Source organism: Somniosus microcephalus, chromosome 9 (assembly GCF_052327205.1).
Source record: "Somniosus microcephalus isolate GS21.2 chromosome 9, FLI_Smic_1.0, whole genome shotgun sequence".
In the NCBI taxonomy this organism is placed as follows: Eukaryota; Metazoa; Chordata; class Chondrichthyes; order Squaliformes; family Somniosidae; genus Somniosus; species Somniosus microcephalus.
The window spans coordinates 59,342,150-59,357,874 of NC_140995.1; the positions used below are offsets into that span (position 1 = coordinate 59,342,150).

Sequence of the window (15,725 nt, forward strand, 5' to 3'; positions counted from 1 at the left end):
CCTTTAAATGATGTCCCAGTCTCTGCCTCACTTGCCCTTGTGGAAAAGCATTCCCTCTTCTAACAACACCCTGTGTGAAAACATTTCTTCTAACTTCCCCCTTGATTCTTCCAGTATAATTCTAAGTCTGAGCCCCCTTGGTAAACAATCTCCTCTTCCTAATCGACTGTGAGGAGACCTTTGTAAGACTGAAACACTGAAGTGCTTTAATGCAGAATTGATTTGCCCCATTTCTACCAACTCTCCCGATGTGATTGGAAATGTTGCTGTGTTAGTGGCAGATTACATTTAACCCATGATTCAGAGGGCATTGCATAACCACTCCTTAGATCAGGGGTTAAATCATCAGCACATTTTGACTCTGTGTCTCTATATTCCCTCCTTTACAGTGTGTTTCTATTCCTTCCTTTACTGTGTGTCTCTTTTCCTTTTACAGTGTGTCTCTATTCCTTTATGAATTCAGAAATGTATGCAAGATAGTTTTCTAGATCAGTATGTTGAGGAACCAAATAGGAAACAGGCTATTTTAGATCTAGCATTGTGCAACGAGAAAGGGTTAAAGGGGCCTTCAGGGAAGAGTGACCATAATATGATAGAATTTTATATTGAGTTTGAAAATGATTTAGCTAAATCCAAAACTAGGGTTGTAAATCTAAACAAAGCAAACGACGTAAACTACGATGATATGAAGCGCGAGTTGGGAAGGATTGATTGGGGAATGTTACTCAAAGGGTTGATGGTGGATAGGCAATGGCAAACATTCAAAGATCGCATGGATGAACTACAGAATTTGTTCATCCCTGTTTGGCATAAAAATAAAACAAAAAAGGTGACTCAACCGTGGCTAAGAAGGGAAATTAGGGATAGCATAAGATCCAAGGAGAAGACATATAAATTGGCCAGAAAAAGCAGTAAACCTGAGGACTGGGAGCAGCTTAGGATTCAGCAAAAGAGGACAAAGGGATTAATTAAGAGGGGGAAAATACAGTATGAGAGTAAGCTTGCAGGGAACATAAAAACTGACTGTAAAAGCTTTTATAGATATGTGAAGAGAAAAAGATTGGTGAAGTCAAGCATAGGTCCCTTGCAGTCAGAATCAGGGGAATTTATAATGGGGAACAAAGATATGGCAGACCAATTAAATACATACTTTGGTTCTGTCTTCACAAAGGAGGACACAAATAACCTCCCAGAGATGTCGGGGAACATAGGGTCTAATGAGAGGGAGGAACTGAAAGAAATCAGTATTTGTAGGGAAATGGTGTTGGGGAAATTGACGGGATTGATGACTGATAAATCCCCAGGGCCTGATAATCTACATCCTAGGGTACTTAAGGAAGTGGCCCTAGAAACAGTACATGTATTGCTGGTCATCTTCCAAAATTCGATAGACTCTGAAACAGTTCCCATGGATTGGAGGGTAGCTAATGTTACCCCACTATTCAAAAAAGGTGGTAGAGAGAAAATGGGGAATTATAGACTGGTAAGCCTGACATCGGTAGTGGGGAAAATGCTAGAGTCCATTATAAAAGATGTAATAGCAGAGCACTTGGAAAACAGTGACAGGATCGGACAAAGTCAACATGGATTTACAAAAGGTAAATCGTGCTTGACTAATCTACTGGAATTTTTTGAGGATGTAACTGGTAGAATAGATAAGGGAGAACCAGTGGATGTGGTGTATTTGGACTTTCAGCAGGCTTTCGATAAGGTCCTGCATAAGAGATTAGCGTGTAAAGTTAAGGCACATGGGATTGGGGGCAAGGTACTGACTTGGATAAAGAACTGGTTGGCAGACAGGAAGCAAAGAGTTGGAATAAATGGCTCTTTTTCCGAGTGGCAGGCAGTGACTAGTGGGGTACCGCAGGGATCGGTCCTAGGACCCCAGCTATTCACAATATATATAAATGATCTAGACGAGGGAACTAGACGTAATATCTCCAAGTTTGCAGACGACACAAGGCTGGGTGGACGTGTGTGCTGTGAGGAGGATGCCGAGAAACTCCAGTATGATTTGGACAGGTTGGGTGATTGGGCAGAAGCATGGCAGATGCAGTATAATGTGGATAAATGCGAGGTTATCCACTTTGGTGGCAAAAACAGGAAGGCAGATTATTATCTGAACGGCAATAGATTGGGAGAGGGGGAAGTGCAACGAGACCTGGCTGTCCTTGTGCACCAATCGCTGAAGGTAAGCATGCAGGTGCAGCAGGCAGTTAAGAAGTCAAATGGTATGTTGGCCTTCATAGCAAGAGGGTTCGAGTACAAGAGCAAGGATGTCTTGCTGCAGTTGTACAGGGCCTTGGTGAGACCACACCTTGAGCATTGTGTGCAGTTTTGGTCGCCTTATCTGAGGAAGGATGTTCTTGCCATGGAGGGAGTGCAGCAAAGATTCACCAGACTGATACCTGGGATGGCAGGAATGACATATGAGGAGAGATTGGGTTGATTGAGCTTATACTCACTGGAGTTTAGAAGAATGAGAGGGGATCTCATTGAAACTTATAAAATTCTAACAGGACTGGACAGACTGGATGCAGGAAGGATGTTCCCGATGGCCGGGGAGTCCAGAACCAGGGGGTCACAGTCTAAGGATAAGGAGTAAGCCATTTAGGACAGAGATGAAGAGGAATTTCTTCACCCAGAGAGTGGTGAACCTGTGGAATTCTCTACCACAGAAGGCAGTGGAGGCCAATTCGTTAAATATATTCAAGAAGGAGTTGGATATGTTTCTTAAGGCTGAAGGGATCAAGGGATATTGGGAGAAGGCAGGGACAGGGTACTGAAATTGGATGATCAGCCATGATCTCATTGAATGGCGGAGCAGGCTCGAGGGGCCAAATGGCCTACTCCTGCTCCTATCTTCTATGACGTAGGTATGAGGGGCGAGTTGGTTAAGGTAGATTAGGAAACTACATTAAAAGGTATGATGGTAGAGAAGCAATGGCTAGCATTTAAAGAATTAATACATAATTTACAACAAATATACATTCCTTTAAGGCACAAAATCCCCACAGGAAAAGTGGTCCAACCGTGGCTAACAAGAGAAGTTAAAGATAGTATTAGATCAAAGGAAGAGGCTTATAATGCTGCCAAAAAAAGTAGTAAGCCTGAGGATTGGGAGGATTTTAGAATTCAGCAAAGGAGGACCAAGAAATTGATAAAGAAAGGGAAAATAGTATATGAGAGTAAACTAGCGAGAGACACAAAAACAGACTATAAAAGCTTCTATAGGTATGTAAAAAGAAAAAGATTAGCGAAAGTAAATGTGGGCCCCTTACAGGCTGAGACAGGAGAAATTATAATGGGGATTAAGGAAATGGCAAAGAAATTAAATAAATTCTTTGTGTCTGTCATCACGGAAGAAGACGCATAACACTTCCTGGAAATAGTGGAGAAACAAGGGTCTAGCGAGAATGAGGAACTGAAAGAAATTAGTATTAGTAAAAAAATAGTACTGGAAAAATTAATGGGACTGAAAGCCGATAAATCCCCTGTACCTGATGGCCTACATACTCGGGTTTTGAAAGAGGTGGTTATAGAGACAGTGGATGCATTGGTTGTCATTTTCCAAAATTCCATAGATTCTAGAACGGTTTCCACGGGTTGGAAGGTAGCAAATGTAACCCCACTATTTAAGAAAGGAGGGAGAGAGAAAACAGGGAACTACAGACCAGTTAGCCTGACATCAGTAGTAGGGAAAATGCTACAATCTATTATTAAGGACGTGGTAACAGGGCACTTAGGAAATAATAATAGGATTTATGAAAGCAAAATCATGTTTGACTAATCTGTTATTTTTGAGGTTGTAACTAGCAGAATAGATAAGGGGGAACCAGTGGATATGGAATATTTGGATTTTCAGAAGGCATTCGATACAGTGCCACACAAGAGGTTATTAAACAAAATTAGGGCTCATGGAATTGGGGGTAATATACTAGCATGGATTGAGGATTGGTTAACGGACAGAAAACAGAGTGTAAGAATGAACGGGTCATTTTTGGGTTGGCAGGCTGTAACTAGTGGGGTACCGCAAGGATCAGTGCTTGGGCCTCAGCTATTCACAAACTATATCAATGATTTGGATGAGGGGACCAAATGTAATATATCCAAGTTTGCTGATGATACAAAGCTGGGTGGGAATGTAAGTTGTGAGGAGGATGCAAAGAGGCTTCAAGGGGATATAGACAAGCTAAGTGAGTGGGCAAGAACATGGCAAATGGAATATAATGTGGAGAAATGTGAAGTTATCCACTTTGGTAGGAAAAATAGAAAAGCAGAGTATTTTTTAAATGGTGAGAGATTGGGAAATGTTAGTGTTCAGAGGGACCTGGGTGTCCTTGTACACAAATCACTGAAAGTTAATATGCAGGTACAGCAAGCAATTAGGAAAGCAAATGGTATGTTGGCCTTTATTGCAAGAGGATTTGAGTACAGGAGTAAAGACATCTTACTGCAATTATATAGGGCCCTGGTGAGACCACACCTGGAGTATTATGTACAGTTTTGGTCTCCTTGCCTAAGGAAGGATATATTTGCCATAAAGGGAGTGCAACAAAGGTTCACCAGACTGGTTCCTGAGATTGGGGGTGTGATAAAAATAATAACTTCCGGGAAGTTATGTCATCACTTCCTGTGAACTGTGAACTGTGAACTATGAACTATGAACTGTGTACATACCTCACTTCCTGTCATGTGTCACTTCCTGTTGGACTGGTATAAATACTGGTCTGTTCAGTATTGTAAGAGGCTTCTACCAGAGGCATGGTAAAGACCTCTCTTGTATATAGTGTGTTTATAAGTTACTTAAAGCTTACTTTAAAGTTACTTGATGGTAAGTCTCCTTTTTCTTACATCAATTTAAGTAACTTAGTATTTACACTCACGAATACTAGACCTTCGGACAAACTCGGAATTAAGGATCCAGGGAACCACCCATCATGGAGAAAATCCTTAGACCTATTCGTCTGGACTTGGACCCGAATGCACCAGCAGCTGGCAGGGTATGGAAGCATTGGTACCGTACTTTTGAGAATTTTCTGGATGAATGTGAAGCGGATGCTCCTGCTAGATTGAAGATACTTATCAATTATGTGACCCCAAAAGTGTTCGAATATGTTGATGAATGGGATAATTACGATGAGGTGATTCGGGCACTTAAGAAACTGTATGCCAAGACCCCAAATGAGGTCTATGCTAGACATCTACTGGCCACAGCCCGACAAGGGCCAGGGGAATCAATTGACGAATTCCTGCAAGAACTTCGCAGGCTCAGCGTAGATTGTAACTTTCAGGCAGCCTCAGCTGAGCTGTACCGCCAAGAAATGATTCGTGATGCTTTCATCTGCGGGATTGCCTCTCCATTTATACGCCAGCGTCTACTAGAAAGTAAAACACTTGAGCTACAAAAAGCTTTTGACCTAGCTTGTTCACTGGATTTGGCAAAGAGAAATGCAGACCTCTATCAGCTGCCCAGATCTCGATCTGCTGCTGTAGCTGCAACCAGACAATTCAAGCGGTCTCAGGTGAACCCTATCATGGGGGAATCTAATTCTGATAATTCTGATGAAGAAGAGGAGGACGACCCCACTTTAGCAGCCTCTTGGCAATCTAGGAAGGAATGCTTCTTTTGTGGAGATGCTTTTCACCCTCGGAAAACCTGCACTGCTCGCAATGCAATCTGCAGTTATTGCGGGAAAAAAGGACACTTTGCTAAAGTTTGCCTATCAAGGGCCTCTACGAGGGCCAATCCAGCTAAGGCCTACCGAACTGCCCCAATTAGGGCCTATCAAGATGCTCCAGCTAGGACCTATCAAGCTTCCTCTCGAGCTCTCTCCCGAAGAAGCACACCGAGAGTTTTAGCCACTCTCTGTGCAACGACACCAATTACAGCTGCTTGCCCACAGAACCTGTCTCATGCTGCCACAAAAATTTCAATTAAAGGGCATACCTTAGATGCTTTAATTGACTCAGGAAGTACTGATAGTTTCATTAAGGAACAGATTGTTGTGAAATTGAAACTACATGTCTTCCCATCGGACCAGGCAATTGCGATGGCCCAGTCATCACTTAATACCAGAATCTCCGGCTTTTGTGTTGTTGATATGACACTTCATGGTCGTATGTATCCCTCCACCCGACTTTCGGTGCTCAAGGACTTATGTAGTGATCTCCTCTTAGGACTGGACTTCCAAAAACAGCATAAGAAACTCACCATTGAGTTTGGTGGATCCAAACCCGGACTTACTATTTCTAATATACCGTCTAAATTACCATTTTGTGCATTATCAGCAGCTTCACTTGATGAACCCTCATTATTTGCCAGTATTCCGCCTCAATGCCAACCGATAATAACGAAATCACGGCGCTTTAATCAGGAAGACCAATCTTTTATTGCGGCTGAAATCTCTCGACTTCTAGCAGAGGATATCATTGAACCATGTTCGTCGCCCTGGCGGGCTCAAGTCGTCATTGTCAAGAACCCTCTAAAACCTCACAAACAGCGACTATGCATCGATTATTCGCAAACCATCAATCAATATACCGACTTGGACGCCTACCCATTGCCACGCATTGATGATATGGTTAATAAACTGGCCGAATACAAAGTGTTCTCAACTTACGATTTAAAAAGTGCCTATCATCAGTTACCCTTGAAGGTCTCAGATAAGCAGTACACAGCCTTTGAGGCTAATGGACGGCTGTACCAATTTCGTCGCCTCCCATTCGGGGTTACTAATGGAGTGGCTGTCTTTCAACGGGCAATGGATGGCCTGGTTAAGCAGGAAAACCTAAGGGACACTTTTCCCTATCTTGATAACATTACCATTGCAGGTCACGATCAACAGGAACACGACTCCAACCTCCAAAAATTTCGGGATGCCCTCCATCGCCGTAATTTGACCCTGAATGAATCCAAATCTGTTGAGTCGCAACCGACCATCAACATCCTTGGCTACTGCGTAGGCAATGGTATCATTCAGCCAGACCCAGAAAGACTTCGCCCGCTCCAAGAGCTCCCGTCACCTAAGAATCCGGCTTCTTTACGTCGGGCTCTCGGTCTGTTTGCATACTACGCTAAATGGATTCCTCATTTTTCGGACAAAATCCAACCCTTGCTGCATGCTAGATCATTTCCACTGGGAACAGCGGCTGTTGCAGCCTTTAACCTTCTCAAAAAACAGTTGGAGAAAGCGGCTCTTCACTCCATTGATGAGAATCTCCCTTTCGTGGTTGAATGTGATGCCTCGGAGGTGGCGATCTCGGCTACTCTGAATCAGGAAGGTCGTCCTGTAGCATTTATGTCCAGGACCTTACAAGGTGCCGAGCTACATTATCCTCCGGTTGAGAAAGAAGCCACAGCCATCATAGAGGCAGTACGGAAGTGGAACCATTTTCTAGCTCGCCAGCACTTTACATTGATCACGGACCAACGATCAGTCGCCTTCATGCTCGATAATCGAAAACGAACCAAAATTAAGAATAATAAAATACAACTTTGGAGGATGGAACTGGCCTCTTTTGGTTATACCATTCTCTATCGGCCTGGCAAGGAGAATGTGGCCCCGGACACCCTCACACGGGCATTCTGCTCCACTATGTCATCCTCCACCCTCATGGATGTCCACAATGGTTTGTGCCATCCTGGCGTTACGCGCATGCTACATTTCGTACGATCACGGAATCTCCCTTTTTCCACTGGAGATGTAAAGAAAATATGCTCAGAATGCCGGCTTTGTGCGGAATTAAAACCTCAGTTCTTCCGCCCCTCAGATGGTATACTCATACATGCAACCCAACCGATGCAACGACTTAGCATCGATTTTAAGGGCCCAGTGCCCTCTTCAACTCGGAACACATATTTGCTTGCCATGATCGACGAATATTCACGTTTTCCGTTTGCCTTCCCCTGCTCCAATATGCTGGCGTCCACAGTAATCTCCTGCCTTGAGCAGGTATTCTCTCTCTGTGGCATGCCGGCTTATATTCACTCAGATCGGGGTCCATCCTTTATGTCGAGGGAACTCAAGGACTACCTCTCAGAACGGGGAATTGCTACAAGCAAAACAACACCATACCATCCCATCGGAAATGGGCAGGTAGAGAGGTATAACGGTATCATCTGGAATTCCGTACGTCTCGCTTTAAGATCTCGGGGCCTACCAGACCAGCAATGGGAAACAGTGCTTCCGGATGCATTGCACTCTATACGGTCCCTGCTTTCTACAGCCACAAATACTACACCTCATGAGCGGTTCTTTGGATTCCAGCGTCGCTCATCTCATGGGACATCACTCCCGTCATGGCTAACTACTCCTGGACCTGTATTACTCCGAAGATACGTTCGGACGTCTAAAAATGACCCTCTTGTAGACGAGGTCGAACTAACCGATGCCAACCCCACCTATGCAAACATACGATATTCCGACGGCCGAGAATCTACCGTATCATTACGGGATCTGGCTCCCTGCCCACCAGGACCTAGTGGGACATCGGGTGATGGCATTTCACCAGGAAACTCTTGGGACCTATCGGGTACCCCTCTCCAGGATCCTGATCGGACACCAACTAGCTTGGTGCCGGTAGAACCCCGTGCTCAAGGTTGCGACCCTCCCAGTACCACGCATGAAAGTACTGGTCTGCCACAGACCAGCTCTGCACCTCCCTCTGAACAGAGGCAGTCTGACTTTGAACCTATTGGGGCTCGTACTCGAAGCCATGATCTCCCCGACCCTTCACAGGGCAATCCAGGCCACACGGACTCTGGCCAATGGCCAACCGCATGTAAGCGGACCAGCGACCCTCTACGACGGGAATCCAAACGGGTGCGACTCTTCCTTGTTCGGCGGCTGCGGACCAAAAGGTAGACCACAGCCTCCTAAACCTGCAGGAGGGAAGAATGTGATAAAAATAATAACTTCCGGGAAGTTATGTCATCACTTCCTGTGAACTGTGAACTGTGAACTATGAACTGTGTACATACCTCACTTCCTGTCATGTGTCACTTCCTGTTGGACTGGTATAAATACTGGTCTGTTCAGTATTGTAAGAGGCTTCTACCAGAGGCATGGTAAAGACCTCTCTTGTATATAGTGTGTTTATAAGTTACTTAAAGCTTACTTTAAAGTTACTTGATGGTAAGCCTCCTTTTTCTTACATCAGGGGGATTGTCCTATAATGAGAGATTGGGTAGACTAGGCCTATATTCTCTGGAGTTTAGAAGAATGAGAGATGATCTCATTGAAACATACAAAATTCTTACAGGGCTTGACAGAGTAGATGCAGGGAGGATGTTTCCCCTGGCTGGGGAGTCTAGAACCAGGGATTACAGTCTCAGAATAAGGGGTCGACCATTTAGGACTGAGATGAGGAGAAATTTCTTCACTCAGAGGGTGGTGAATTTTTGGAATTCTCTACCCCAGGGGGCTGTGGAGGCTCAGTCGTTGAGTATATTCAAGACAGAGATCGATGGATTTTTGGATATTAAGGGAGCCAAGGGATATGGGGATTGTGCAGGAAAGTGGAGTTGAGGTAGAAGATCAGTCATGATCTTATTGAATGGTGGAGCAGGCTCGAGGAGCCAAATGGCTTACACTTGCTCTTATTTCTTATGTTCTTATGTAATCTGTGTCTCTATTCTCTCCTTTACTCTGTGTCTCTATTCCTTTACTCTGTGTCTCTATTCCTTTACTCTGTGTGTCTAGAGACTTGAGCACACAAGTCTAGGCTGACACTCTAGTGCCGTACTGAGGGAGTGCTGCACTGTCGGAGGTGCCGTCTTTCGGATGAGACGAGACCCCATCTGCTCTCTCAGGTGGACATAAAAGATCCCACTATTTTGAAGAAGAGCAGGGGTAGTTATCCGGTATTTATCCTTCAATCAACATAACAAAAACAGATGATCTGGTCATTATCACATTGCTATTTGTGGGGGCTTGCTGTGTGCAAATTGGCTACCCCGTTTCCTACCTTACATCAGTGACTACGCTTCAAAAGTACTTAATTGGCCATAAAGCACTTTGGGACGTCCAGTGGTCATGAAAGACGCTGTATAAATGCAAGTCTTTCTTTTCTTTCTTTCTATTCCCACCTTACTCTGTGTCTCTATTCCTTTCTCTGCATAATGAGAGGCTGGCCTCAGTTTTGAACAGAATTAAATAGGGAAGTGTTGAAATGGCAGCATTGAGTGGCCGTGACCTGGAGATTGATGCGAGGTAGAAGTGATCTGGTGAGTTTCAAGTCTAGAAATAATATTCTGTCTCTTTCTTGTTTTTACCTGTTTAGCCACAAATTAAGTTTTAAGGAGCGTGTCCGAATGGCCAGTCCCAGGGGTCAAGGTGTAAAGGGCAGACAGGCCTCGCTAGCGACAGATCGCCGGTCTCCCGGCAATGACCTAACCACAGAGGGCAGCCCAATCAAGTTGCAGAAGAGCTGGAGCTACAACGATCGGACTCGATTGCGACCTTCGCTCCGATATAAGAGCTTTCCGTCATGGGGATCCTCGGATGGTGAGAGAGACATTCCAGAGCGCATAGGGTGTGCTCGTCCAGATCTTCTGGACTCGCTTCCCAAATATCACTGGCGGGCTGGCTTTGTCGCAGGTGGGATCTCTAAGACACTCATATGATAGCTGTACAGCCCTCTGGACTCAACATAGAGTTCAACAATTTCAGATCATAACCTCGGCCCCTATCACATATATATATTTTCTTCTTTTTTTAATCCACTTTTTTTTTCTTCTTCCCTCCTACATGGCAGCTGTCCTTCATTCTGCCAGCGCAATTCACACCCCATCTAGAGCCGTCCTTTGTTCCTTAACCTGTCCCATTACCACCTCCTCTTGCCTTGAATATCTCATAATGTCTCTCAATGTCTCTTAATCTCTCCTGCTTTCTATCCTATCACTGACCTTCCCTTTTGTTCTTTCATCCCTTCCCCCTTTTCCCAGCCCCTAAACCTGCTTTCCATTTCCTGCTTTTTTCCAGTTCTGACGAAAGGCCATCGACCTGAAACATTAATTCTGTTTCTCTCTCCGTGGATGCTGCCCTAGCCTGCTGAGTTTTTCCAGCGTTTTCTGTTGTTATCTCTGAGACACTCTGTTAGTTCACTGGCCATTAGGGGAGAGGGGAGAGGTCCTGTTAAATTCATTGGAAGTGAGGGGTGGGGCAAAGCTTATCAAGGGGAGGTGGAAGAAATGTCTGAGGCCCATTTGCCATCAGTTGCTATGTTCCACAAAGCCCCCCCCCGCCATCCCCCCAATGACCCACACCTGGGTGTCTGAAGATGACCCGGGGAAGGTGACCCGGGGATGAAGACCCGGCATCTGACCCCTTTCCGGGGGCCTGGTAATTTACACTGAGCACCGTAAAGGATGGACTTTCCCACGTGATTGTTATGTTTAGCAAAGGGGAGAAATCAAACATTTCTGATCAGAGAAACTCACGTCTTTGATTCATTCTTTCAAGACTTTAGAACAACAAATCAACTTCTTTTGTTCAATTCTCGCACAGATGCTGCTGTGGTTCCAGATGAAGGTTTTGATGAGAGAGGAGGTCACTGCGAGTTCTCGATAGAGGAGCTCACACCTGTGCTCAAAATTGTGATCAGAGCCATCAGGTGAAGTGTTACAGGAGATTCCTTTGCTCTGTCTAATGAGTATTGTGCTAGGATTGGGAGCTGCTGGGGAATCTGCTAGGACGTTAAAGGTATTAGATTAATGTCGACCATGACAAGCTGTTTCACCTTGTCCAGATCAGTAGAACCAGAGGACATGGCCTGCGTTTGAAGGGAGAAATTCAAAACTGATCTGTGGAAACAATATTTCAGTGAGCGAGTGGTCAATCTATGTAACAGGCTCCCTTGGGAGACAGTAAAAGCAGTTAGTATTAATTTATTCAAATGTAAATTCAAACGATTTCGTTCAGAAAATAACATTTTGGGATACATTATTTGAATAATGTGAGACATGACACGTGGTCAGTGTAGCAGGCTCGGGAGGAACAGGTGACTTTGGACCTATAGTTCCCAAAGCTCTCCACCACTGGAGGTTTTCCTCGCCTCATGTCTGGGTCTGTTGTAGACTCATTAATAGAGATAGATTGCTGTGATTAGTCAATCTCTATCATTAGTCATTATCGTTGGATTATGTGACTACCAGGATGGTAGAAGGTGAACTAAATGGAGAGTGGAATGGTCTCTTCCATCTAGTAATTCCTGCATTCTATATTCCTATTCCTATATTGCTTTCCCTGATTGTGCTCCTGTCTAGTGAGGTTCTGTGCTGGGGTGCAGGATTGCTGAGTTCTGTCCACTGTGTAATGAAAGCATTTAACTCAATCCCCCTTCGACAGTATATCATAGGTTAAAATGTTGCTGCATCAGCTTGTGTTTTACAGAATGATGGGAGGTGAATCCAGTCAGTGTTAGAGACTGAATCCTGGCCCCTGCTTGTGATCTGAGCCAACAGATCATCACCCAGGGGATATAATTGCGTTTTAACACTCGATGGCCTAATCTCACAGCGGGAATGCTGACGACTGATTGAATTCCTCTGGTGCGTTCCAGGATTATGAAGTTTCACGTTGCGAAGAGAAAGTTCAAAGAGACTCTACGACCATACGATGTGAAGGACGTGATTGAGCAATATTCAGCCGGGCATTTGGACATGCTCTGTAGGATCAAGAGCCTGCAGACACGGTGAGTGCGGTCACTAGGCCATGCTCAGTATCAGGAGCCTTCAATCACAGTGAGTGTGGTCACTAGGACATGCTCAGTATCAGGAGCCTACAGTCACAGTGAGTGCGGTCACTGGGACATGCTCGGTATCAGGAGCCTACAGTCACAGTGAGTGTGGTCACTGGGACATGCTCGGTATCAGGAGCCTGCAGTCACAGTGAGTGTGGTCACTGGGACATGCTCAGTATCAGGAGCCTGCAATCACAGTGAGTGTGGTCACTGGGACATGCTCGGTATCAGGAGCCTACAGTCACAGTGAGTGCGGTCACTGGGACATGCTCGGTATCAGGAGCCTACAGTCACAGTGAGTGTGGTCACTGGGACATGCTCAGTATCAGGAGCCTGCAATCACAGTGAGTGTGGTCACTGGGACATGCTCGGTATCAGGAGCCTTCAATCACAGTGAGTGTGGTCACTGGGACATGCTCGGTATCAGGAGCCTACAGTCACAGTGAGTGTGGTCACTGGGACATGCTCGGTATGAGGAGCCTACAGTCACAGTGAGTGTGGTCACTGGGACATGTTCGGTATCAGGAGCCTATAGTCACAGTGAGTGTGGTCACTGGGACATGCTCGGCATCAGGAGCCTACAGTCACAGTGAGTGCGGTCACTAGGACAAGCTCGGTATCAGGAGCCTACAGTCACGGTGAGTGTGGTCACTGGGACATGCTTGGTATCAGGAGCCGACAGTCACAGTGAGTGTGGTCACTGGGACATGTTCGGTATCAGGAGCCTATAGTCACAGTGAGTGTGGTCACTGGGACATGCTCGGCATCAGGAGCCTACAGTCACAGTGAGTGCGGTCACTAGGACAAGCTCGGTATCAGGAGCCTACAGTCACGGTGAGTGTGGTCACTGGGACATGCTCGGTATCAGGAGCCGACAGTCACAGTGAGTGTGGTCACTGGGACATGCTCGGTATCAGGAGCCTACAGTCACGGTGAGTGTGGTCACTGGGACATGCTCGGTATCAGGAGCCTACAGCCACAGTGAGGGTGGTCACTGGGACATGCTCGGTATCAGGAGTCTACAGTCACAGTGAGTGCGGTCACTAGGACAAGCTCGGTATCAGGAGCCTACAGTCACGGTGAGTGTGGTCACTGGGACATGCTCAGTATCAGGAGCCTGCAATCACAGTGAGTGTGGTCACTGAGACATGCTCAGTATCAGGAGCCTGCAATCAAAGTGAGTGTGGTCACTGGGACATGCTCGGTATCAGGAGCATACAGTCACAGTGAGTGTGGTCACTGGGACATGCTCAGTATCAGGAGCCTACAGTCACAGTGAGTGTGGTCACTAGGACATGCTCGGTATCAGGAGCCTACACTCACAGTGAGTGTGGTCACTGGGACATGCTTAGTATCAAGAGCCTACAGTCACAGTGAGTGTGGTCACTGGGACATGTTAGGTATCAGGAACCTACAGTTACAGTGAGTGTGGTCACTGGGACATGCCCAGTATCAGGGGCCTGCAATCACAGTGAGTGTGGTCACTGGGACATGCCCAGTATCAGGAGCCTTCAATCACAGTGAGTGTGGTCACTGGGACATGCCCAGTATCAGGAGCCTTCAATCACAGTGAGTGTGGTCACTGGGACATGCCCAGTATCAGGAGCCTTCAATCACAGTGAGTGTGGTCACTGGGACATGCTCAGTATCAGGAGCCTTCAATCACAGTGAGTGTGGTCACTGGGACATGCCCAGTATCAGGGGCCTGCAGTCACAGTGAATGGTCACTAGAACATATTCGGTATCAGGAGCCTTCAATCACAGTGAGTGTGGTCACTGGGACATGCTCAGTATCAGGAGCCTACAGTCACAGTGAGTGTGGTCACTGGGACATGCTCGCTATCAGGAGCCTACAGTCACAGTGAGTGTGGTCTGGGACATGCTCAGTATCAGGAGCCTACAGTCACAGTGAGTGTGGTCACTGGGACATGTTCGGTATCAGGAGCCTACAATCACAGTGAGTGTGGTCACTGGGACATGCTCGGTATCAGGAGCCTGCAGTCACAGTGAGTGTGGTCACTAGGACATGCTCGGTATCAGGAGCCTGCAGTCACAGTGAGTGTGGTCACTGGGACACCCTCAGTATCAGGAGCCTACAGTCACAGTGAGTGTGGTCACTGGGACATGCTCGCTATAAGGAGCCTACAGTCACGGTGAGTGTGGTCACTAGAAACATAGAAACATAGAAGATAGGAGCAGGAGTAGGCCGTTCGGCCTCTCGAGCCTGCTCCGCCATTCAATGCGATCATGGCTGATCATCCAAATTCAGTACCCTGTCCCTGCTTTCTCTCCATATGCCTTGATCCCTTTAGCCTTAAGAAATAAATCCAACTCCTTCTTGAATATATTTAATGAATAGGCCTCTACTGCCTTCTATGGTAGAGAATTCCACAGGTTCACCACTCTCTGGGTGAAGAAATTCCTCCTCATCTCTGTCCTAAGTGGCTTACCCCTTATCCTTAGACTTTGACCTCCTGGTTCTGGACTCCCCGACCATCGGGAACATCCTTCCTGCATTCTCTGTCTAGTCCTGTTAGAATTTTATAAGTTTGAATGAGATCCCCTCTCATTCTTCTAAACTCCAGCGAGTACAAGCCCAATCGACCCAATCTCTCCTCATACGTCATTCCTGCCATCCCAGGTATCAGCCTGGTGAACCTTCGCTGCACTCCCTCCATGGCAAGAACATCCTTCCTCAGATAAGGCGACCAAAACTGCACACAATACTCCAGATGTGGTCTCACCAAGGCTCTGTACAACTACAGCAAGACATCCTTGTTCCTGTACTCAAACCCTCTCGCTACGAAGGCCAACATACCATTTGCCTTCTTAACCGCCTGCTGCACCTGCATGCTTACCTTCAGCAACTGGTGCAAAAGGATGCCCAGGTCTCGTTGCACTTCCGCTTCTCCCAATCTATTGCCATTCAGATAATAATCTGCCTTCTTGTATTTGACACCAAAGTGGATAACCTCGCATTT

At 46.1% G+C, this 15,725-nt stretch overlaps 1 long non-coding RNA gene across 1 annotated transcript; it reads left to right on the forward strand.

Annotated features, from left to right (window-relative positions):
* Positions 1-9,903: 9,903 nt before the first annotated feature.
* Positions 9,904-12,690, forward strand: LOC147112399 (uncharacterized). Its single transcript, XR_015079498.1, has 3 exons — positions 9,904-10,508; positions 11,511-11,616; positions 12,565-12,690. It is a non-coding gene; the product is annotated as an uncharacterized LOC147112399 (long non-coding RNA).
* Positions 12,691-15,725: the final 3,035 nt, after the last annotated feature.